Source organism: Vombatus ursinus, unplaced genomic scaffold, assembly GCF_900497805.2.
Source record: "Vombatus ursinus unplaced genomic scaffold, bare-nosed wombat genome assembly UNPS02014778.1, whole genome shotgun sequence".
In the NCBI taxonomy this organism is placed as follows: Eukaryota; Metazoa; Chordata; class Mammalia; order Diprotodontia; family Vombatidae; genus Vombatus; species Vombatus ursinus.
In genome coordinates this window covers 25,266,550-25,291,027 of record NW_020954556.1, presented here as the reverse complement: position 1 = coordinate 25,291,027, position 24,478 = coordinate 25,266,550, and the positions used below count along the sequence as shown (strand labels likewise).

The window sequence follows — 24,478 nt, the reverse complement described above, 5'->3', positions numbered from 1 at the left end:
TACAAGTGAAATAAAGTAGGTGTTAATAATTTCATCGCGAAATCCCTTACTGTGGCTTTTTCTTGTGGGTAATTCTGAATTGGGCAGCTAGGTGGTGCAGTGGATAAAGTGTTGGGACTCTCATCTTCCTGTGTTTAAATCTGGCCTGAGACAGTAGCTTTGTGATTCTGGGCAAGTCACCTAACCCTGTTTGCCTCAGTTTCCTCATCTCTCAAATGAGCTAGAGAAGGAAATGGCAAACCACTCCAGTATCTTTCCCAAGAAAACCCCCAATGGGGTCACAAAGAATTGGACAAGACTGAAATGACTGTACAAAAACTGATGAAATATCAGAAGTGGAAGAAAGTCCTGTATTTAAGATCAGGCAACATGGTCTGGGCTTGGTATTTTTATTCCATAAGAATGGAATGTTTGTTCATTATCTGTGAATGAATGAATGAGTAAATGAATTAAAGAAAAGGCATTCATTAAGGGTTTTGTTACATGCAAAATACTGTGCTACCGGACCAGGACTATTTAATTATAGGGTTGGTCTCTTAGCTCTTTCCCAACAGCCATGCCAACCAGTCTTTCCTCTAGTTCTCTTATTCTATTATACTCTTATTAGTAAGGGAAAGCACTGCTTTCTTTTCCTGTTCAGTCTCTAGTCTATTTCTTTTCTTATTCTTTTTTCCTTCGATAAACCCTAGGACCAATAAAAGAACTGCTGCTATTCCTTTAGATCTAGTTACCCAGACCCAGACTTTTAAACAAGATCCAGTGTCCACATTCACATCAGAATTCATTCAAAACAAGGAAGTATTTAGGAAAGAGTAAACAGATTTGAAAACACTAATAAGGGGATGCATAATATCCTCATTAGTCCTCTCCCCTCAGAAATGACTTGGCATCTTTTTAATACATATTTTGGATCTAATCTTTTGTGTTCATGTTGTTTTCTCCCAGTGGAATGTAAACTCCTCAAAGGCGAATACTGTTGGGTTATTTTTCCTTTGTATCTTCAGCATCTAGTACAGTGCCTGGCACATAGTAGGAGTTTAATAAATGCATACTGAATGAATGATAATTGTGTATTTACTTTCAAAAAATCATGCAACTTGTGCTTTTTTTTTTTTTACAAGCTTTTTCTCCTGTTGACTGGGTACTTCGCTTCTGTTGTTAGTTAATTCAGTTAACATTTCTTGGATTTCATTGACCCATTTTTTCTTCCATTTCTTCCATATCAGCTGCAAACATGAGGTAAATCTGGAAACATCTTGTCTCAGAGGCACTACATGCCCACATTTGGAACACTCACCACAGTAACATGCACGGCACCAGTGACATACAAGCTAGCTATTTCCTTATATTCTACCAGCCTTGATCACCGCCTTATAATCATCTAAGATTCTACAACTATATTCTGTTCCCTGCATTGTCACTGCCATGTCATGGCCTCTACCTTGTGGCTTCTCTTGATGGCAAAGCCTGCTAATATTTTAATTGTGAATTCAAACAAGGAATCAGTCATATTATAAACTATTTTTTCTCCTGGATATTCAGCTTTTAAATCCTATGTTTTGGGTTGATGTGTAGAGGTTAACCCAGGATGATTATTCTTATAAAAGACAGCATTATCAATGAATAAACATTTATTAAGACCCTGCAACGTGCAGGGCATTGTGCTAAGTGTTGGGGATGCAAAAAGAGGCAAAAGGCATTCCCTGCCCTCAAGTAGTTTACAATCTGATGGGTCTGTAGCATTAGTTTAACAGGTTATCATCTAAGAGCATCTAATAAAAGGCAGGTAAAGGGGAGTGCTGGCTGAACTGGGAAAAGAAGGACTGAGTTCTGGTTCCAACTCAGTCACTTGCCTACCACGGTAGGGAACAGACAAATCAATCTAAGCTCTCTGTGCAACATCCCTGAAAGAGAAAATAGAATCATTTGTTTTCTATTCCACAAGCGTGTTTGTTATGAAAATAAAAACTATATAAAAAATGAAACCCACCCCAATAACTTTACTAGGCCCTTCAATGCTCTATAAACATAAAAATGATTACAGTGATGAAACAGGAACCAGTTCTCACCCTATTAATATTCCTCAAAATACAGGGCTTGAGGAAGCTAAGTGGGAGTGATTAGAAGGGGCTTAGAATACACTGAATCAGACTGTTAGTCCCTCCTTGATAGAAAGGGGATTACTGCCTACTTGCTCCAAGAGTACATGCACTCTTAGGGTTTGGAGATTTTTAAAAGCCTATTAAAGATGGAAAATAACAAACATTTAAAACTGTTTGCCAGTTTCTCACTATAGACTAATCAAAATCCCATTGGTGTTTATTCAACTTTTCTCCTGGTCTAATTAGGTTGGAGAAAAAAGAGCATATATTTATTAAGCTTTTCTTTATGGTCACAAACCCTCCCTTTAAGGTTCTTTCTCTCAAAGAAATCATAGAGGAGAAATATTTAGTGGCAAAAAAAAAAAGGTCATTAAGTGCCCAATACGTTCAGAGTGCTAGGCAACAGAAGAGACAAAAACTTGAGTAACACAAGATCTCTGATCTGATTGAGGCTTCCAACCAACCACTAAAGACTGTAGAACAAAATGAACAGTTCCCCTTTACAGCAGTACTTCTGGGCTACAGTTCTATTATCCTTTTGGTTGAAACACAGGATTTGAGGTAATAGGATTTTAGGCCTGGCAAAAGCCCTAAAGGTCAATCGCGTTGAAAAGAAGAAACGAAAAAAGAACAGGAATTAAAAGAGAAAAAAGAAGTAAACTTTAAATTAGTTGAGATTTCAGCTCAGAGGCAATTTCTTTTACAGAGACTTTCCTCTACAGGAATTGTCCTTAAAGATCATCTATACCTGGGCCCCTCTTTTTAGACATGGAGACTAAAAGCCAGAGAAATGGCATGGTTTTCCTGCAGGTCATACAGCAAATTCAGTGACCAGAGCAGCCCTAGAATCAATACATCTTGATTTTCCACTCCACCATACTATAACCTGTGAAAAGAAAAATGGCAATGATGATGGGAAAAGGAGAGTTTGTTTTGCCTGATTTAAAAATAAAGTAATATGTATTTGGGCATTTTAAAGAAAAAGAACAACTGAATTTCATACCTAGAAGGAAACTCAATCCCCTTATTTTACAGATAATGGAACAAGGACCCAGACAGGTTACATACAGACTTGTCCAAACTCAGAAAATGGCAAAGCTATGACTAGAACCCATATCTCCTGAATGATGGAAAGAAAGGAAGAATGATAGTGTGTGGGACAGCGACCCTCACCCAATTAAACTCAGAAACCTCTCAAGGTGGAAGCAAAAGTCACTCTTTATTACAATCTCACGAGAAGGGGCCGCTACTCCTCCGGTGCACTACCAGCAGGAGAGAGGCAGGCACAGAAAACAAAACGAGGTTATATACCCTAAGGTAAACAAACCCCTACCCACCGCTATTACTTTTTCCCATTGGTTGGGAGATGGGCTTACAATCTAGGTGCGAAAATTCTTCCCCGGAGACAAAGAACAAGGAAATAGGGTATAGCCAATCCAAACCTACATGTCCTTATTTAGCAAACCTAATGCTGATGTGGCAATGGTGTGGCAATCAAGGGGGGGGAGGGCCTGGATCCCCATAAGTTTAGGTAACTTCTTAGAAACCAAAGGTTAGGCCTGTTTGTTCTCTCAGAGCCTATCTCTAGTTTCGAGACCGTTTCTTTATCACCACCCTGAGAAGTCTTCACAGAGGTTATATCTCACTCAATAGGGCAAAGGTAGACAGGACAAGAATGGACAAGAGAAATATAGAAAAAAAAAGAAGTGGTAGCAATATTGTTATTCCACAAGAATCTTTCATGCAAAATTAGGCAGTTTAGTGTAACCTTTTCAAAGTGTCTTCAGCTTACCAGCACAAGAAAAACCTTCCAGCACTACAGCTCTGAGTAGTGATTACAGACTTTTACTGAGTATAACTCACTGGGGAAGTTGGAGGAGCTGTCCAAGCAAAAGTGGATATGGTGAACAGGTGGCTTACCTGTCAGAGGCACAGAATAGGTGGAGAGGAGGGGAGGATTTACTGGAGGACTTGGGCAGTTGCTCTGGAAGGAGTCAGCTGGTCTGGTCTGGGAGAAGCCCTATAAGGGGTTCTGTGAGACCTCTCTTAACATTAGGCAGGTGGGTGGATATTCACAAACCTGGATGAAGACTCCTGGAGCGAGCTAAGGAAAGCCTGCAAATTCTTTTTTAAAATCTTCATAATCATGGCTCTGGTACTAATTTTTATTGGTTTGTTTTTAAGTATAAGAGGTTGCCCCAGGGGCACAGTGGACTGGATGTATGTGTGTGATTGTGTGTGTGTGTGTACACACACACACAATCACACACATACACATACACACACAACACACTTCTAAGGTCACCTTCTAGGAACTTCTAGCTTTGTTTTAAGGCAGAAGGTATCTAAATGACTAATCCACTTTAGAGAAAAATCTGTTCTGAGCTTGTTCTAAAACTGCAAAATTACGGTAACCATCTCAGTAAGGGAAAACATCTTTGAATAGTTGCTATCAAAGTGATGATAGAATCTATCCAGTTTAAGATCTTATAAAGAAATCTGTATGCATAATAAATTCAATTTATCCACTCCCAAGGAATGACGAGATGAATCATATTTGTCAGTATCAATATCTAATAGTGGTTCTTTGGCGAGCAGATCTGTAACATTCGTACAGCACCAAATCTATTCTTCTAGGATAAAGATAAATTGCTAAAGTGAAATCATTTGGTGACTCTCTATTATCTAAAAATGAATGTTTTACTATCTAGAAGAAAATGCCTTCCTAGACTGCTGGAGAGACCAGATCCTTGAAGTATCTGAGTAATCCACTTCATTCCATTCATTATGAGGTGCTTCTCTCCTGGTTTACATCTCAAAAACCTGTAACATCATCCCCCATTCTCTCTTCCTTTACTCCAATTTCTGATGAAGAGATAGCCCTTCTTTAAAAATCTCACTGAGGGGCAGCTGGGTGACACAGTGGATAGAGTACCGTCCCTGGAGTCAGGAGGACCTGAGTTCAAATCTGACCTCAGACACATAACACTCACTGACTGTGTGACTCTGGGCAAGTCACTTAACCCCAAATGCCTCACCAAAAAACAAAACCCTTTAAAGAAAAATCTCCTTCCATATATACTCTGGATTCCATCCTCTCAAGCAGACTGCCCCCATAATCATTCCCTCTTTCTAATCCTCAATCTGCTGACTCTTTCCCTTCTGCCTACAAATAATCCAAGGTCTTCTCATCCTTAAAGAAATTTCAATTGACCCTGCCGCCCCCTAAGCTATCATCCTATTTCTCTCCTGTCTTTCACAGCCAAACTCCTAGAATAAGCTGTTTACTTCCTTTCCTCTGATTTTCTTCTTGAGCCCTTGTAATCTCTGTCTGAATACAACAGTCAAATGAAACTGTTCTCTTCAAAGTTGCCAATGATTTTTTAATTGACCAATCTAGGGTTTTTCTCCACGTCTATAGCAAACACTTGCTGACCTCCTCCCCTCCCGGATACTCTGTCTCTCCTGAGTCTTTGTGACCCCACTCTGTCAGTTGTTTTCTTACCTGACTGCTCCTTCTCAGCCCAGCTTGAGGGATCATGACCTCCAGGCTCCGTTCCAAGGCTCTGTCTTTGGCCCTCTTCTCTCTACACTCTCTAGGTGCGCTCATTGATCCCCATTGATTTAATTACTATTCGTTCTCACATTCTGTATCTATTCCTTCAATCTTCCAAACATCCTCATTTCTGTTAAGGGCAAGCTTCTCCTTCTAGTCATTCAGGTTCGCAACCTTGGAGTCAACTGTGACTCTTCACTCTTCTTCTCCCACATACCCAATCAGTCGCCAAATCTTGTTGATCCTACCTCCACAGCATCCTGTGGTCAGTCAGACAATACGCACAGATGAGTTCAATTACTCACACTTCTTGGTATAGTGCCCAACACATAGCAGGTGCTTAACAATGCATGCTGACTGACTGCTTTCTTGCCTGGGCTACTGCAACAGTCTCTGAATTTGTCTCCCTGCATCAAGTCTCTCTCTCTAATTTATCCTCTATATATTTTTCAAAGCGACATTCCTAAAATATACATCCGACCATTTCATTTCTTGGCTCAATAAACTTGTGACTCCCTATAACTTCTAGGATAAAAAACAATTTCTATTGTTTGCCATTTAAAACCTGGCTCCAAAATATCTTTCTAACCTTATACATATTACTCACCTCTACGTACTCGATGGTCCAGCCAGATGGGCCTTCTTCTTGTCCCTCACACAGGACAACCCTTGTTTAACTCTGTGTACAGGCTGTTCTCCACTCCCTCTTCACCTCTCTATCTCTTGGAATCCATCATTTCCTTGAAGGCTCAACTCAAGCACCATCTCCTACTTCAATACTACTGAAGTGTTTCCTGATTGCTAATGCCTCCTCTCTAAAATTATCTAGTACTTATTTTTAAATATCTGTCCATTCTGATATACTTACATGTTGTCTCCTCCAATAGAACCTAAGCTTTTTATGGACAAAGCTGGTTTTGTTCTTGCCTTGTATCTTTACTAGTGTCTGGAATTAGAATTTTTTTGGGGGGGAGGAAGTTTCCCCTCCAGGAAAGGCTTGATCTAAGTTTTCTTTCTTGGGTATTTCATAAGGAAAATACATAGAATTAGAGCGCTTAATAAATGACTATTGATTGATTGATCTTCTAACTATAATGGTGACTGGATATCATCATCATCATCATCATCATCATCATCATCATATTAAAAACACTTTGGGTCCTTGTGGTTGTTTAGCCCTAGAGATACTATTTATACACTGACCATTTTCATCTCATTCAGAGAGTGATGTTCTTTAATTTTAATTTCTGTATATATTCACATACGGGCTGCTGCCCCAACCTAAAGTTAAGAGAAAGAAAATGAAATTTTTTTTTAATTAAGCAGCAAACTATTTTAACAATTTTACTGTGGCGAAATCATTAAGTTTCAGAAGTTTCACCAAGAACACATTTAGACAACATCTTAAAACAAAATCCTAGATTTTGAAAAGTCAGCATAAAAACAAACAAATGAAATAGAATAAAATGGCATGTTATATACAGATACTTTTCCATATTTTTAAAACAATGTTTACTCCATGTAAAAAAAAGTTGAAATTTAGTAGAGTATGATTTTTTTTAACAAGTTATTCTTTAAGTTACGATTTCTTAAATTGCCTAGAAGAAAATCTGCTTTGCAAAATATAACTATTAGTTAAGATGTCTTTTTTTTCTCTTTAGTTTTGTAAACCAGCTTGAGCGTCCATCATCTGAAAAAAGCCAAAAAACCTGGATTGGTCAATCAGGAAAACGACATTTTGGCCCACTCTGAGTTAACATACCATATCCTTTGCATGCTGTCTGAGTGAAGCCAAAATGCTTCTTGCTGTGTCAGCAATCACAGGGCCAGATGAGGCTGACTGGGAAGATTCTTCAGTTTATGACTGATAAGGACCAGGTGCCTTGAACCAGACACTATCTTGATTAACGGCACTTCTCTTATTGTGATGTTTTATGGATACTATCCTGTTATCACATCCATGTTTTATAACATTTCCATGTTTATGGTTGACAGATATGGAAACTATAATTTTGGCTGATACAGGCATCCTGAGTCGGGGGTGGGGAGAGGGAACACTTCCTTGCTCTATGGGTATGTAATCTCCTTCAGCTGGCCTTTCTTTGAACTAATTTTCCAATGAACTCCCATGCACCCATATGCACGTTTGCCTACTTTGAGGGAAATAAACATGTGCATACAGCCTAATTTTGTTTGTCTTTCTTAGAATGAACTCTGTAAGGTTGACAGTTTTTTAGACTTTCACTCTCCAACATTACGTATGACTGATTGTCTTGAAACTTCAAAAAGCAGATCAACTTCAGGATGATGAAATAGCTTGGAAGAACAGAGTTAAGGTACTTCTCTCAATACCATAGGAGAGGGGCTGCTAGGTGGCGCAGTGGATAGCACGCTGGCCCTGGAGTCAAGAGGACCTGAGTTCAAATCTGCCCTCAGCACCTAATACATACTAGATGTGTGACCTTGGGCAAGTCACTTAATCCTATTGCCTAGCCCCACAAAAAACAAAAAAAACATATTATCAAAGGAAGTTACATAGGTTCAAATGAACAAATGAAAGCAGGCATTTCCAGATGACAAAAGGTGGCTTAGGAAACACAGGCCTTCACTAAGTAGATCAATGAGGATTTCTGTCAGAGTAGATATGAAGTATGAAGAGTCAGCTGAGGGCCAAAAACATTGAATTCTTGAACTTGCTACTAAATTTGGAAGCATGAGCTCATTACTTTTAAAAAATTCTCATGTCTTTGCAACCTAGAATGAAGAATAATCTGTGATGTTAATATGTTGCTGAATTCCTTAAAAAAAGAATAAGGAAGAAATGCCATTTGCCTACTTTATCTTTATTGAAGTACTTCCACGCATATTTAGACATTTAATTGAAATACTGTTACTTGATGATCATGATGACAATGTAAGCAGAAGAAAAAGTGATATAAGAAACTATGAAAATAAACTAGAATTTTTGGGGGGAAGAAGTTTCCCCTCCAGGAAAAGCCTCATCTAAGTTTTCTTTCTTGGGTATTTCACAAGGAAAGTACATAGAGCATAAAACAGAGAACTAGCTAGGGGTCAGGTGAACCAGGTTCAAGACTCAGGTTGGCCACTCTGAACTCTGGAATCTTGGGCAAATACCTTAAACACATTAGCATCAGTTACCTCATCTCTAAATGGAGATAGATGGTAGATGTCTTAAAAGTCTGTTCCTGCTCTGAAGACTCCATTAAAATTTTTTTTAGCACCTATAATTTTGCTGGTATGCAGAACTTCCAGTGAAGAAATTTCCTTCATCAAGGCACATAAGCAATTTGCAACTTGAAGTCTTACAGAGCTGCTGGGGCTAAAAGGAGCTGAGTGATTTTAGGCTTAAACAGAAAGTATGTGTCAGATTCAGGAATCTGACTTAGGGGTGTACTTGGCTCCAGAACCAATTATTAAATTTTGAGTGTGAATATTTACACCTTGAAGGCTGAAATATGCAATAAATTAGGGCTTGATTTAGTATGTTGATTGTCTAGAATTAAGAAAAAAAATAGAAGGCAGAAGGGTCACATAAGGAATTCAATGATTTAAATGTGAAAAGCATCCATTAAGTATCTAATACATACAAAAGATTGGGGGCTACCAAAAACAAAAGAAAGCACAAAATTGTTGCTCAGAAAGAGCTAATAGTTGAGTGGTGGGAATTACAATATGATCCTGCTATCCCTCCTATCCCATTTGTGGAGTCAAGGCCTGGTCAATGACAGGTTAATGTAGTTAACTGAAGTGGAAAGAAAACACAAAGTTGAAGAAGACCAGCACTTCTGGGTTTCTGGCCATTTCTGGCTCCTGCTAGTAATCTACAGCAGGTTTCCTGCTATTATAAATGGTGGCTGTAAATGGAGCCTAAAGATAGATAAGGGAGGTACTACATGAAGTACAATCATGGAACCACATTGGGTTCTGCTGGGCACATGCATATTCAGGATGTATTCTTAAAATTAAAATACTTTTTATTAACTTGCCTTACGTAGTAGGACTTCAGAGAAGAACAGACATTAGCATGCTTAGTAGCTCCCAACTGTTAAACTCTTTCACTGTCCCACATCTATAAAACAGCTTAAATGCTACCTACCTTTTTCTGCACTTGTATGCAGAAACATACCCCTTACATGCAAAGATATATTCTTTAAGGGAGGATGATCATGGGATCACAGATTTAGGACTGGAAGGGACCTCAAAGGCCATAAAACCCAATCCTCTCATTTTACAGATAAAGAAACAGAGTCCCAGGAAGGTACACCTCCTTGTACTTTTTTCTTCATGCCCTATCTTCTGACCTTCCCCCTTACTTCGTGGAGCTGGTCAGCGGCAGGAGGCTAAGCTATGGGTAGGGTTTGGGATTTCCTCCCCATCTTCCCCAATAACTTCAGGACTAATAAAGCACAATAAAGAAAATTTACCTGATAATCTGCATACAGACCACACCCTGAAGAATCCCCCACTCTTCCAGGATAGTTAAAGGGAGAGCCTGATGTAGATACACCTATGGAGATAAAGTTGAAATTTTATTTGAAGTTTGTTTGTCCTTCAAACTACAGAAAGGAGGAAAAAAGAGGCAATTTAAAGTTCCATTTTCTTTTCCATGCCTTAATTATACATTCTGCTAAATTTTCTCTTTCCAAATTCTTCTCATTTTATTCTTTTTTACAGAGACAAAATACTACATTTAATTCTTTCTTACCAACAGTTATTTTTCCATGAACATTCAAGGCAATGAAACATGTAAGGAAAATGAAAAAAGAAATGGAATCACAACTCTAGCAGCATTAATTGTTCTGACAATGATAGTTGATTCATGTCTGATGTGTATCTGAATTTGCAGATGACCATTCACCCAGTTAATATGACTGGTTTAAAGACTGCCATTTCCAAAAGGAAAATATATCCCAATTACTCAATCTTTTCTCTGAAAATATGTATTAGCAGGAAGTCTTGAATTTCATTGCTGATAGGAACGAGGCTCAGTCAGACAGAACTTCATTAAAGTCCTTCAGGAAATCAATCTTTGATTTTATGATTATTTAGAAGATAAAAGTCTCATAGATCCCAAAGATTAATTTGGAATAATAAATAATTTAGGTAGCTAAAAAAAGACCAGGGTTTTTAGGTTTTCATGTGCTGTGCTATAAAACAATACATTTTATTTTTAAAATGTCACAGAATTGCACATTTAAATAGAAAAATCCCCATAAAATCTGTATGTTTAAATTTATTTCCTCATAAAGAATTCACAGGAAATATTTGCAAAATATAAATATACATAATTATAATAGGAATTGTGATGAATGTGATATGAGTAAGGGTATACTGTATTATCACAATGATGGAGTTTGATCCAAATTTTAATTAATGCATATAACCCCAAATGTTTCTACTCAGAAAGTCTCAGAATAACATCAAAGATATATGATTGTTAAGGAGTATATCACTAAATTATTAATGTGTGATTTAATATAAAGGTCTATGAATATCTAAATATCAAAATAATTTTCCCCCATGGTCATTTTATGACAAACTTTGCTCATCAATCAATCAACAAGCATTTGCTAAACATATACTATGTGCCAGGCACTGTGCAAAACACTGGGGAATTCAAGAATGTTTTAAAAAGTATGGTCCCTGCCCTCAAGGAACTCATATTCAAATGAGGGAGACAGCACGCAAACAATTTTGTAAATACAGAGCCAGGGGAAAGATTCTAGCAGTGGGAGGTCCTGGGAAATGCCTCTGGGAGAAGTGGGATTTGGAACAAGTCTGAGTGAATCCAGGAGGCAGAGGTTAGGAGACTGAGCATTCCAGGCACCGGTGACAGCCAGTACAAAGGAACATAGTTGGGAGATAGCGTTTACTGCTAAAAACAGAAAGAAAACTAGGTGTTGCTAGATTGCAGAGCACAAGAGAGGAGTCAATGTAAGAAGACCAAGAAGACCATCCGCATTCAAATGCGTCCATGTCTTAAAACAAAACCCAGAAAGTGTCTCACCCTCTCCAAAGACCCTAATTAATGATGATGATTGACTACAGACGTCAAGGAAACCAGACAAAGTTTGGTGAAGATTTGTCATATCATAATTTTCTAGTGTGTCTGACACTATATGAAGACATGTATCAGACTGATACTCTTAGCTGTATTCTCTTGCTTTGCAAATTACTGCTCAGAATGAAGTTACATAGTGTGGGAAATGTTCACTTTTTCACCCCTGAAGTAACATTCACGGACCATATTACTGCTTTTTACCATTAAAATATAAAAATACTCTCAATAAATGAATTAATTACATAAGGTATTGTGCCCAGAGAAGCTTGTTTTTTCCCCCAAATATTCCTGTAGTCATAAAATAAGCAAAGAGTAGAATCAAGTAAGATAACATATGTAATATACTTTGCAAACCTTAAAACACTATATGAATGTTAGTTTTTATTATTATTTTAAGTCATACAGAGAAGAAACAGAATGAAACTCTTACCAATTAGACCATAAACCTCTTGCAGGCAGGGACTGTCTCTCATACTTCTAGCCACATGCATTTTACATACTCGGCACTTAACAAGTATTTAACTGATTGATTCTGTGACAAAGGATAAAACAGTTGTAAAACACAAACTACTTTTTCTCAGCTCGAGGTAATGTAACAAGTGAGTGACTGGTCTTAATAAATATTTTTAAATTGACAGTAAAATATATTTGGTCAAGAGTCCAAAGTCCAAACATGAGTCAGGTTCATTACCTGATAAGCATCTGCACTGTGTTTAGTTAGCATATGTTCATTTTCTTCTACTATGAAACCTTTTTCTCTTGCAAAAGCCACGGCCCCTTCTTCCACAAGCAGATCGTGAGGTGATTTATCCATGACCCTTTGAGCCACAGCACGGAGAACTGCAATTCTTTTTAAAACAAGAAAGTATTACGGCGCAATGTCTATGTATTGTTTACTTAAAGGATACATTTATTATTCTTTTAATTTCTACAACTCTTAAATTTTTTTTAACATTATTTTAAAAATTTTGAGTTCCAAATTCTCTCCCTTCCTTCAGGCCCTCCCCCACACATTGAGAAGGCAAGCAATATGATACCTATTATATATGTGAAGTCATGTAAAACATGTTTCCACATTAGGCATGTTGGGAAAAAAAAGCAAGAAAAATGAGGAAAGTGAAAAAAATTATGCTCCAATCTGCATTTAGAGTACATCAGTTCCCTCCCTGGAGATGGACAACATTTTTCACTATAAGTCCTTTGGATGAATTTGTATTCTTCTTACTCTCTAAACCAGTGTTATCTAACCATTTCACAGATGTTTATTTCCACAATATCCTTAAAGAATTATGTCTTACACTTTTTTCTATCCCTCCCAGAATCCTGGCATTGAGTTTTACACGGAACTATCAATGGACAAGAATTTATTAAGTATTTACTATGTGCCAGGCACTGTCCTAGGTGCTGGAGAAATAAATACAAAAATGTACAAGGCCTTTTTTTTCAAGGTTCCTACACTCTAGTAACAAAAAGCTGTTGCATTAAATACAATCATGATCAGATTTTTTTAAAGCAAATGTTAAATAGTAGAAAAGACTCAAATATCGAAATTGAAACTGGTGAAATTTGGAACTAAAGAAGCAGGTAAATTGAACCAAGATGGAATAATCTCTATAGGAGAAACTGTAGATTGACCAAGAAGAGCTAGTTTTCCTTCGAGGCAAATCCAATCCCTCTGCTTCCTCTTTTGATCTCATTCCCTCCCATTTCCTCAGGTACCCTGAGTGTTCAATCATCCCTCTGACTCCTTCAACTAACGACTCAAAACGTGTTCTTTAAAGCACGACTTAGTATCATGAACTGTGCTAGATGCAGGGGATACAAAGATATACATTAAATGGTCCCTGCCTTCAAGAAGCTTACTGTCTATGTTTCTAATCTTTTTTTTTTTTTTTGGTGAGGCAACTGGGGTTAAGTGACTTGCCCAGGGTCACACAGCTAGTTAAGTGCCAAGTGTCTGAGGCCAAATTTGAACTCAGGTCCTCCTGACTCCAAGGCCAGAGCTCTACCACTGCACCACCTCACTGCCCCTTTATGTTTCTAATCTTCAAGCAAGGGTCTGAGTTATTATGTGGAGGAACAAGTGTAGATGATTTTCTCCATTATTACTGTGAGTTCTGTGCAGTGCGCAGGTCCTGATTGAAGGAAGTCAACTCTCTCACGACCGACCACCTGTCATTCTTTCTCCTTCTAGGCGAGGAACTACACCAAATGTGGAGGACGATAATCTCAAGGAGAAAGAGTTCATTTAGAAAGGGCTAACTCTAGGAACTCCAAGAGCTTTCACCATCTGCTGGCAGGGGAATGGGACAAAAAGACAGTGACGTGGGGCAAACCGCCAAGACTAAACCTGATCCATGTAGACCCAGACTTTTAGGTAATGGCCATGGGTTACAAAATCAGTGTTTCTAGGTATTTTTCTTTAAAAGAGAGCTGTGAAAAATTAATTAATTTTGAGATTATAAAAGGGATGCCATTCTGAATAACAAGGACATCAAAACTGACTCACATGGGCATTTCATCTTTTTCTTGCTGGAACAAAATTTTTTTTAACCTTATTATAGATTTCATAGTAGGTTTTTTATGTGTAGAGTTCCCTTCAACTGCTAAGAGAACTCTAAGTAAAAAACATAAAGGAGAAGAAAAAAAAAGAACTGACTCTCATTTTACTTTATACTATGTATAAATCTAGCTATTATAGATTGAATTGACATGAAATTAATTTTTCTTAGTTAATGCAGAAAAAATTATTTGTCAAAGAGTTCAAACTTGGAGGGAAAGGACCCATATATACAAAAATATTTACAGTAATATTTTTTGTTTCAGCAAAGAACTAAAAAAAATGAGTGCTCATCAATTGGGGAATGGTTAAATGAATTATGGTATATGAATGGAATTCATTACTTTGCCATAGGAAATGATGAATATGGCAAATTCAGAGATACCTGGGAAGTACAAGACAGCTGATGCAGAATGACATAAGAAGAATCAATGGAACATTTTATACAATGACCAAAATAATTCAAAGAAAAAACTTTTTTGAAAGACCTCAGAACTCTGGTCAATGCAATAAATGATCATGACTTCAGAAGGCTGATGAAGCATGCTTCACATTTTTGATAGAGGTTATAACCAAGAAGTACACAAAAACATGTATTTTTAGCATTGATTTGTTTTGCTCAGCTATATTTTTGTTGTTGTTGTTACAAGGGAAGGGTTCTTTTTGGGGGTAGAGAGTTGGCAGATAGTGACAGTCATATGAAAAAAGTGTCAAGAAAATATTTTTAAAATACATAGAAGTGAGCAGAAGGAAGTTCAGAAGTGGGACACAGATTTGTTATTAATGTGTTAAATTTAATGTACATTTAAAAAAACTCGAATTGTATATAACATGTTCAGAGTATCATATACAATCCTCTTTTCAGTTTTTCTTTTTGTACTGAAATGTTTATTTTTGTTAAGTTCACAAAGAAAAATTTTAAAAGACTACTAGTCTTTCAAAAGCACCTAGTTATCCTTATTGTTATAACCTACTATAATAAAAACCTAACATACAAAATGAGACTTTAATTTTTTTCCTAAGCCCAATCTATATTCTTTTATATTTGAAGCAAATTCTGAATAAAAATGAGATGCCCTCCTAGCTGAAGGCTAAGGAAACTGCTTTTAAAATAATATTCATCTAAAATCCCTGAGAATCATGTCTACATCACCTTTAACTGCATCCAACTACACTAAACACGCAAAGAACTTGTGAGGTTACAGAAGGCGCCCAGAATCCAATTCTACAAATGGAACCAGGAGTCCAAGGAGGGCACTGCTGCTTTCATTACAGAATAGCACTAATTCTCAACATTGCAATCTGAGAGATTTCTTTGGTGACATGTTCCGGGATTCTCTTGAATGTGGAGGTCATGAAGAAATCCTCAGAGAATACTCCAAGAGCGAACCAACCTCAACATTTATAGTGATCCATGACAAGACTGCCCACTGAGATGGTGTCACTAAAATTTCATCAGCGGAGGATTCCTTCTACTGATGAACACTGCAACCTGCTTTTATAGCTTGGTAGATGGTCTCTCAAGCATTGTTGGGGCCAAAAACACTCAATCACCTTACAAATTAGTAAGAAACTTCTTCAGACCTAAGTTGATCCTCAGATTGCAGGCATTCAGCAAACTACCTTTCACTTTATCTTGACTAGAACAGGCCACAGCCCCACTTTACGTCTGATCTCCAAACTATGTCACTGCACTCTGGTCCTCTTCATCCTCCCACCAACTCAGGTTCTTGTCCCTGGAAATCTGGGCTCTGAGGGGTGACTTGTCGTTTTCTCTTACCCCAAATCAGGCTACCATACCACTTGTCAGGAATTTCCCAGGACGCACGAGTCCCCTGCGGAGGCCCCTTCCCTTCCCAACTTCTAGTTCGCCTATGTGCCCATTCGTGCCCCACTGGAATGCAAGCATCTTGAGGTAGGGGCTGCCATGCTTGCTTATACTTGTATCCCAGCACTTCGCAGAGTGCCTGGCACATATTCATTCTTTTGGCCCAAACTCAATGCTTTTCCAGCTTTGTACAATCTACTAGAGTATGCTTCTCTGGTACAACCTTCAAGACTTCAGAATTACCCCCACATTAGCTAATATTTACACAGGGCTTTAAGGTTTGCAAAGCATTTTATACATCTCATCTCATTTGATCCTCATAACAACCTTCCGAAGTGGGTACTAGTATTATCCCTATTTCATAGATGAGGAAACTGAGGCAGACAATAGTTAAGTGACTTACCCAGGGTTACAAAGGAAGTGTCTGTGGCCAGATTTAATAATGATGATGATGATGATAACTAACATTTACATAGCACTTACTACGTGCCAGGTACCATGCAAAGCACTTTACAATTATTATCTTATTTGATCTTCACAACAATCCAGGAAGACAAGTGTTGTTATTATCCTCATTTTACAGATGAGGAAACTGAGGTGGAGAGAAGTTAAGTGACTTACCCAGGGTCACACAGGTAGGAAGTGTCTAAGGTTGGATTTGAACTCAGGTCTTCTTGACTCCAGGTCCAATGCTCTATTCACCACACCAGCTCACTGCCAATTTGTGTTTAGTTTAGCACAGTGTCTGGCACAAAGTAAGCAGCCTACAAATGTTTATTCCCTTTCCTCCTTCCTGCCTCCTTGACATGATTAAGGACTGGAGTAAGACTTTTGTGGAGTCTGTATCACTACATATTATGGAAATTAAAAGATTAGTTCCAATAAGCAATTCTCTTTTTAGCATGCTAGCAGAGAATTTTTACTGGTAGAGATGAAACAACCAGGAAGTGTGTTCTCCACAGTATCTGTGGATTAAACTTCAGAGAATTATAGCAATGCTATACTTCCAAATTCAGTGACAACTTTGAGAAAATATGCTTTTCATGGATCATCAGAATGAATCAATCACTTAATCAATAAGCATTTATTAAATATCTACTACCACGCATTATTCTAGGCCCTGTTTCCCAGGAGTTGTGATGCTCCTGACTATTTATATTACAATAAACTTCAAAATTGTATCATGTTCAGAATATCAGTAGCAAAGGTACTTCAGTATTTCTAACAGTACACATAAATGGAAGTACAAGATGGAAGTTGACTCTAGTTGTGGTATATCAATAATTGATAAAGTTACCATTCATAATATTTTTTAACAAGACCTTTTGTCACAATTATCAGGGTTTCCATGCATTCTCTGAAATTATAAATATCATCCAGATGATACTGCTGGAACCTCTGTTGTAAGTGTATAATGTCTCTGTGCAGAAACCGATTTATCATCCTTTGGGAACAGTACAAAAAAAGTTCTTATTCATACCACTAGGAAAAAGTGTTCAAACTATGGAGGCAGGTCCTGGGTATAGTTTGGGTAAAGCAAGAAATCTCTGGATATCCTAAGGTAGTTTTCAAGGGACAGTCACTGCATCATTTCATCAGGATCCTGCCATTACACTGACTGGTTTGAAAGCTAAAAAAAATATACATTTTTTTAAATTAAAAAAAATGAAAAGTTTGAGCATTAAATCAAACGAGGTGTCCTCATTTACTGAGTAACATACTCAGCAAGTTATGCCAATTGTGCTGAGTTCAAGATAGGTAACTTTGTAGAAGTGGTAGAGACTATTAGCATACTGTTAGTAAGGTGCTTTAATGATACTAAAATATGATCTGTTGTCTATTATCTCCTTGCTATTTTTGCTAAAGGACAAGTCTTTTCTAAGCTTGAGCTTGCCCAAGCTTATCAAGGGATGCTTTATAATGATGCTACGGCAGATAACCCCAAGCAATTATTACTTGTCAACGGGTATTCTGAGTTAAGCATCTTCAGTTTTAAAATGTCTATTGCTTCTGAAAACTTCTAGTACTTCATTGGCAATATACTTTCTAGAATCCTACATATGGCGCCATATTTCAAGGTCCCCTGAGGTATCCATCCAATTCTTTTTTACATAAATCATGCATACTCACCATCTTTTTTTTTCTTGTCATTTAATATATCTTAACACTTCTTTCCACTGAAGGGGCTCTCTTCAAGGTTACCAATTATAGTAAATCGTTGGCTATCTAATGATCCACTTTTCTGGCACCCTTAAGCAGCTAGAGTGTTTCTGAACTCAGAAGTAAAGGGGGGAAAATGGAAATTGTCTCTGACTGCAAAGAAAGAGCATCAAGGAGTAATTAAAACAGTCAGGAAAAGCAAAAGAACCAACATTTACCACTGTATGACTGGTCAGTTCACCAATCAAAAGGAAAGGTGAATGCCTTTTTCTGATTACCCGGTGACATTTATAAAGGATAGACTCTTCACGTGAAAGCTGAAATGTTAGGGAAAGGCAGCAGGCAACAGAAGAGACAAGAAAGGAGAAAAGTAAAAAGAAGTGAGCAATGGATATCAGAAGATATCAGATATCAGAAGTAGTGGAGAATAGTAGAGGGGGTAGTAGCAGCAGTAGCCGGTAGAGATTAGAACAGTAAGGGGAACATCACTGAGTAGCAGATTCTCCCAGCAGAGAAGAATAGAGTCAGTGATGAAGAGAAGGCACTCTCAGGACAGCAAACAGAGCCCTATGCCTCCACAGTATAGCACCTGAAAGCACATGCAAAGGGAGCCCCTACCTTGTGTGTGAGTCTCTCCCTATATATTTGTGTGGATAGGTAACTGCACCTGCACCTGCAGCTGAGCCCTAACGACAACAGCTAACACCCCAGGTCAGCAGTCAGTGAAAAATGGACAAAATTATTCAGCTCTATGTTCCATACCATAAATACTAGCATCAACAACTATAACTGTAGGATGGGTAAATAAAATTCACATTTTAGAAACAGTTCCATTAAAAAGTCAAAATGAAAAGGTTATGAATGCTTTATTATACCTACTTATTGACAAATTCATGGCCCTTGACTATTTTTTCACTGCCTCTTTCCTCTTTATTCCCATTTCCTAAATGAGATTTATTTATGTTGCTTGTAAACTTTACAATACTATATGAAATCAGCTATTTCTTTTTTCCTCTCTGGCCTGTATTTTCTCCATCTTTTTTGCTTTTTAATTGTTCACTGGAACACTATTTACTGAGCATCTACTATATGTTAGTTGTATATTATTAATGATATTAGTGGATTTCTAGAAAAGAAAATAGTGGCCACAAAAAAACCAGCATGACTTCATCAAGACAAGGATATGCAGGACTAAAATCCTTTCTTTTTGTGATAGGTCTGCCAGATTGATACTTTGGCAATAGGATCAAAATCAAATAGAAAAGGTGGCCAATAATCTGTACATAAGGATCCCTGTGGACCACACTGACTTAGAAAACCACTTGTTAATATTATCTATGTTCGATTATATTTTTTTTTATTTTGTTAAATATTTCCCAATTATACTGTAATCTGATTCAGGCCGCGCTGGACAGTGTTGAGGGCCACAATGCAGCCACTGGGCTGTCATGTTGGATACCTCTAGTTTAGGGGAAGTTTACAAATTTAAATTTTAGCAAAGCATATGGCGCAGTTTCTCATACTATTCTTGTAGACTGAATGTGGGTTAGACAAAAGTACTGTCATTTGGAAGTACTTTCATTTGAAAGTCTAGACCCAAGGAGTAGCTATGAGGTTTCTGGTAGGGTATTCCTGGGATTTGTACTTGGCTTGTGCTGTTTTAATATTTTTAACAAGGAATAAAGAAATAAATGTCATTAAAAGAAATAAATTATTAAATTCATATGTAACACAAAATTGGGAGGGATGGCTAATGAACTGAGTGGAAATCAGGTGAAAAAATATCTTGGCAAACTAGAATGTTAGATTAAATATAAAAAAAACATGAAAGTGAATAGGAATAAATGTAAAATCTTACATTTGGGTTAAAAAAATCAACTCTGTTAATACAGGACGGAGGAGATATGGTTGGATTATCAGGTTAACTGAAAAACGATTCAGAAGTTTTCGTGCACTAAGGGCTCAATGAGTCAACAATGTGATATAGCACCCAAAAAAAATCACAAGATCTTAGAGTAGGTAAAAAGGTATAGTGTCTAGGACCAGGGACTGGCCCACTTGGCTTTGCCTGGACCACATCTAAAATACCATTTTTTAAAAAAAAATTTAAAAAAATTTTTAACATTTTTTTTAAAACTTTGAGTTACAAATTTTCTCCCTTCCTCCCTCCCCACCCACCCTCATTGAAAAGGCAAGCATCTTGATACAGGTTACAGATGTGGAGTCATGCAAAACACTTCCACAGTAGTCCTGTTGTGAAAAACTAAGTATATTTCCCTTCATCCCATCCTACCCCCCATTTATTCTACTCTCTCTTTTGACCCTGTCCCTCCTCAGAAGTGTTTGCTTTTGATTATCCCCTCCCTCAATCTGCCCTCCCCTCTATCAACCCCCTGCTCTCTTGTCCCCTTCCACCCTTATTTTCCTGTAGGGTAAGATAGATTTCCATACCCCATTGTGTATGTTATTCCCTCCTTAAGCCAAATCCTATGAGAATAAGATTCATTCATTCCCTGTCACCCAGCCCCATTTCCCCTCCACTGTAAAAGCCTTTTCTTGTCTGTTTCATGTGAGGTATTTTACCTCATTCCCTTTCTCCTTCTCCCAGTGTAATCTTCTCCCACCCCTTAACTTAATTTTCCAGATATCACCCCTTCATCTTCAACTCATCCTGTGCCCTCTATCTCTCTATATCTCTATATATGTACATATACTTTTTCCCCCTCCAACTACCCTAATACTGACAAAGGACTCATGAGTTACAAATATCATCTTTCCCTGCAGGAATGTAAACAGTTCAACCTTAATAAGTCTCTTGTGATTTCTCTTTCCTGTTTACCTCTTCCATGTTTCACTTGAATCTTGTATTTGGAGGTCAAATTTTCTATTGAGCTCTGGTCTTTTCCACAGGAATGCTTGAAAGTCCCCTATTTCACTGAATGACCATTTTTTACCCTGAAGGATTATACCCAGTTTTGCTGGGTAGGTGATTCTAGGCTGTAGTCCTAACTCCTTCGCCCTCTGGAATATCATACTCCATGCCCTCCGGACCCTTAATGTAGAAGCTGCTAAATCTTGTGTTATCCTGATTGTGTTTCCACAATACTTGAATTGTTTCCTTCTGACTGCTTGCAATATCTTCTTGACCTGGGATTTCTGAAATTTGGCTACAACATTCCTAGGAGTTTTCCTTTGGGGATCTCTTTGAGGAGGTGATTGGTGGATTCTTTCAATTTCTATTTTGCCCTCTGGTTCTAAAATATCAGGGCAGTTTTCCTGAATAATCTCTTGAAAGATGATGTCTAGGCTCTTTTTTGGTTATGGCTTTCAGATAGTCCAATAATTTTTAAGTTCTTTCTCCTGGTTCTATTTTCCAGGTCAGTTGTTTTTCCAATGAGAATTTCACATTCTCTTCTATTTTTTCATTCCTTTGGATTAGTGTTACAGTGCCTTGATTTCTCAAATTGTCCCTATCTTCCAATTTCTCCATTCTAATTTTTAAGGAAGTATTTTCTTCAGTAAGCTTTTGGACTTCCTTTTCCGTTTGGCCAATTTTGCTTTTAAGGGTATTCTTCTCATTGGCTTTTTGGATATCTTTTGCCATTTGGGTTAGGTTATTTTTTAAGGTGTTATTTTCTTTAGTATTTTTTTGGGTCTCCTTTAGCATCACTCTCAGTTTTTCCTCTACTTCTCTTACTTGCTTCTCCAAATCCTTTTTGAGTTCTTCCGTGGCCTGGGACCAATTCATATTTTTCTTGGAGGCTTTGGATGTAGGAGTTGGCTTCGTTGTCTTCTTCTGGTTGTATGTTTTGATCTTCTTTGTCATCAAAGTAAGATAATATAGTCTGACTCTTTTTGCACTGCTTGCTCATGATCCCAGCCAATTACTTGAGTTACAAACTCTTTGTTAAGGTAGGAGTCTGTTTCCAGTGTGGAGAATGTACTGTCCCAAGCTTTAGGGGTTTTGTGCAGCTGTTTTCAGAGATACATCTAGGGACCTGTAAATTTTCAGTTCTTCCAAGGTGCTATGATCAAGGGCGAGGTGTTTACTCCTTTCCTGGCCTGTGCTCTGATCTATGAGCACTCTTTTCTGTCTTGGAACCGTGAGGAGGATTTCCTCCCCAGAGCCACTACAAGCACCACTACGCCAGCGCTCCTCCTTGCCCCAGGACCGCCACCCAGAACTGTGACCCAGACCCAAGATCCAAGCAAAGCAAGAGAATCCTGCACCAGCAGAGAGATCCCTGCAATCCCCCTCTGATCAGCCACTCAATTCCCCTCAGCCTGTGGGCCAGAAGCTCAGGAGGCAGCCGCTGCCCCAGCCAAGCTTGGGGACTGGAGCTGAGACTACTGGCTTCTCTCTCTCCCTGCAGACAGAGACTTTTTCCACTGACCTTCTAAGCTGTCTTTGGAGTTTATGGGTTGAGAAGTCTGGAAACTGCCACAGCTGCCTGCGATTCAGTCCTCGAGGCCTGCTCCAGGTTTGCTGCGGCCTGCACGCCCATGCCGAACTGCGCTCCTCTCCCAGCCTGGTGCAATATGCCTTTCTGATCAACCATCCAGGCTGTCTTGGGCTAGAAATTTGTTTTGCTCTGTCTTTTTGTGAGTTCTGCTGCTTTAGAATTTGTTTAGAGTCATTTTTTATAGGTATTTGGAGGGGTTTGGGGGAGAGCTCAAGCAAGTCACTGCTTTTACTCTGCCATCTTGGCTCCACCCCTCCACATTTGGAATATTGTGCACATTCCAGTAACCACTTCTAAGAGGAACACTGATAAGCCTGAGAGTGTTTGAAGGATAGTATGATAGGGAAGAGCCTGAAGATGATGATACTGTATAAGAATCAGTGGAAAAGAACCAGAGGTATTTAGTGGAGAAGATAAGACTGGGGCAGGGAGGGAGGATATGATATTGTTTTCTTTTTTCAATTCCACAAATATTTAGCATGTTTTTACTGTGTGCAAAGCGGGGAATACAAAGGCAAAAAAGGAAAACAGTTAAAGTCTTCAAGAAGGATTATAGCTCATATACTGCCATCTCCTATAGTAGGATAAGGAGAAAAAGAAATTTAATGGAAAAATGTGAGAAAATCCATCAAATCAAATCAATACATTCATGGATATTCTTTCACTCTAATCTAAAGGTAGGCAAAGGGGTAAATGATGAGAAACATACTGGAAAATATGATTCAAGATAAATAAATGAACAAAGTTTAAGGCACAAGGACCCCTAAGAAGCCTTATGCTTAATGATACTGTTCTCAATTTTTTGAAGGGCTGTAATTTAGAAGACAGATTACACTTGTTCTGTGTAGCCCTTCCCTCTCCCCATTCTAAGATTAAGATTATAGGAGATCTTGGTAGAAATTTGGGAGACGTTTGGGAGAAAAAAAAGGTCTACAAATACAGATTTGGAAGTCACTTGTATAGAGGTAAGGTGGTTGGAGTTGTGGGAGCTGACTGTCCAGAGAAGACAGTTTTAGGGAAAGAAAAGGTTTAGTGGGTAGAAAGAAGAAAAGGTGGTAAAGGAGATTAAGGTAAAAGGAGAACCAGAATAAAGGAGAGCCAAGGAAAGAAAAACTTTTAAAGAGGTGGTTAATACTTATTATAAAAACAGAGACTGAACACTGATAAAAGACCATTAGATCTGAGGACTGTGAGTCATTAGTGACCCCCAGGAAGCTGTTTCAGTAGAGTAATGAGAAGGGGAACTAAATTGTGGAGGAATGGGTAGAGAGTAAGCAGCAAAGAGGTAGAAGCAGCAAGTGTAGACCAATAATTTTAAAAATTTGGCTATGAAACAAAGGAGAGAAATAGCTAGTGGAGACAGTCCTGTCAAGTGAAAATTTTCAAGATTGATGACACTTAGGCATGACAGTTGACATTGTAAAGGGAGAGATGAAAAATGTGCAAAAGAGAAAGTTGCACTGAAAGGGTCAGAATCCTTAAGAGACAGAACAGTGTGGGGTCAAAGGCACAACATGCTTTAATAGCAAGTTATCACTCATCAGTATTAGTGTGTATACTCATGTATGTTTATATGGGTTTCAGTTTATGTATATTTATATGTATATGGTATATATAAAGAGATGAAAGAAAAGTCCTTTTCGTTAATAATCTTGTGAATATGTGAATTTCGATTGAGTGTTAAAAGATTTTGTATGTGACCATTTCCCTCCTATGGACATAGTTAA

General features: G+C 38.0%; 1 pseudogene; it reads right to left on the bottom strand.

Annotated features, from left to right (window-relative positions):
* Positions 1–8,487: 8,487 nt before the first annotated feature.
* The window catches only part of LOC114045145, a 49,061-nt pseudogene continuing 33,070 nt past the window's right edge, over positions 8,488–24,478 (bottom strand).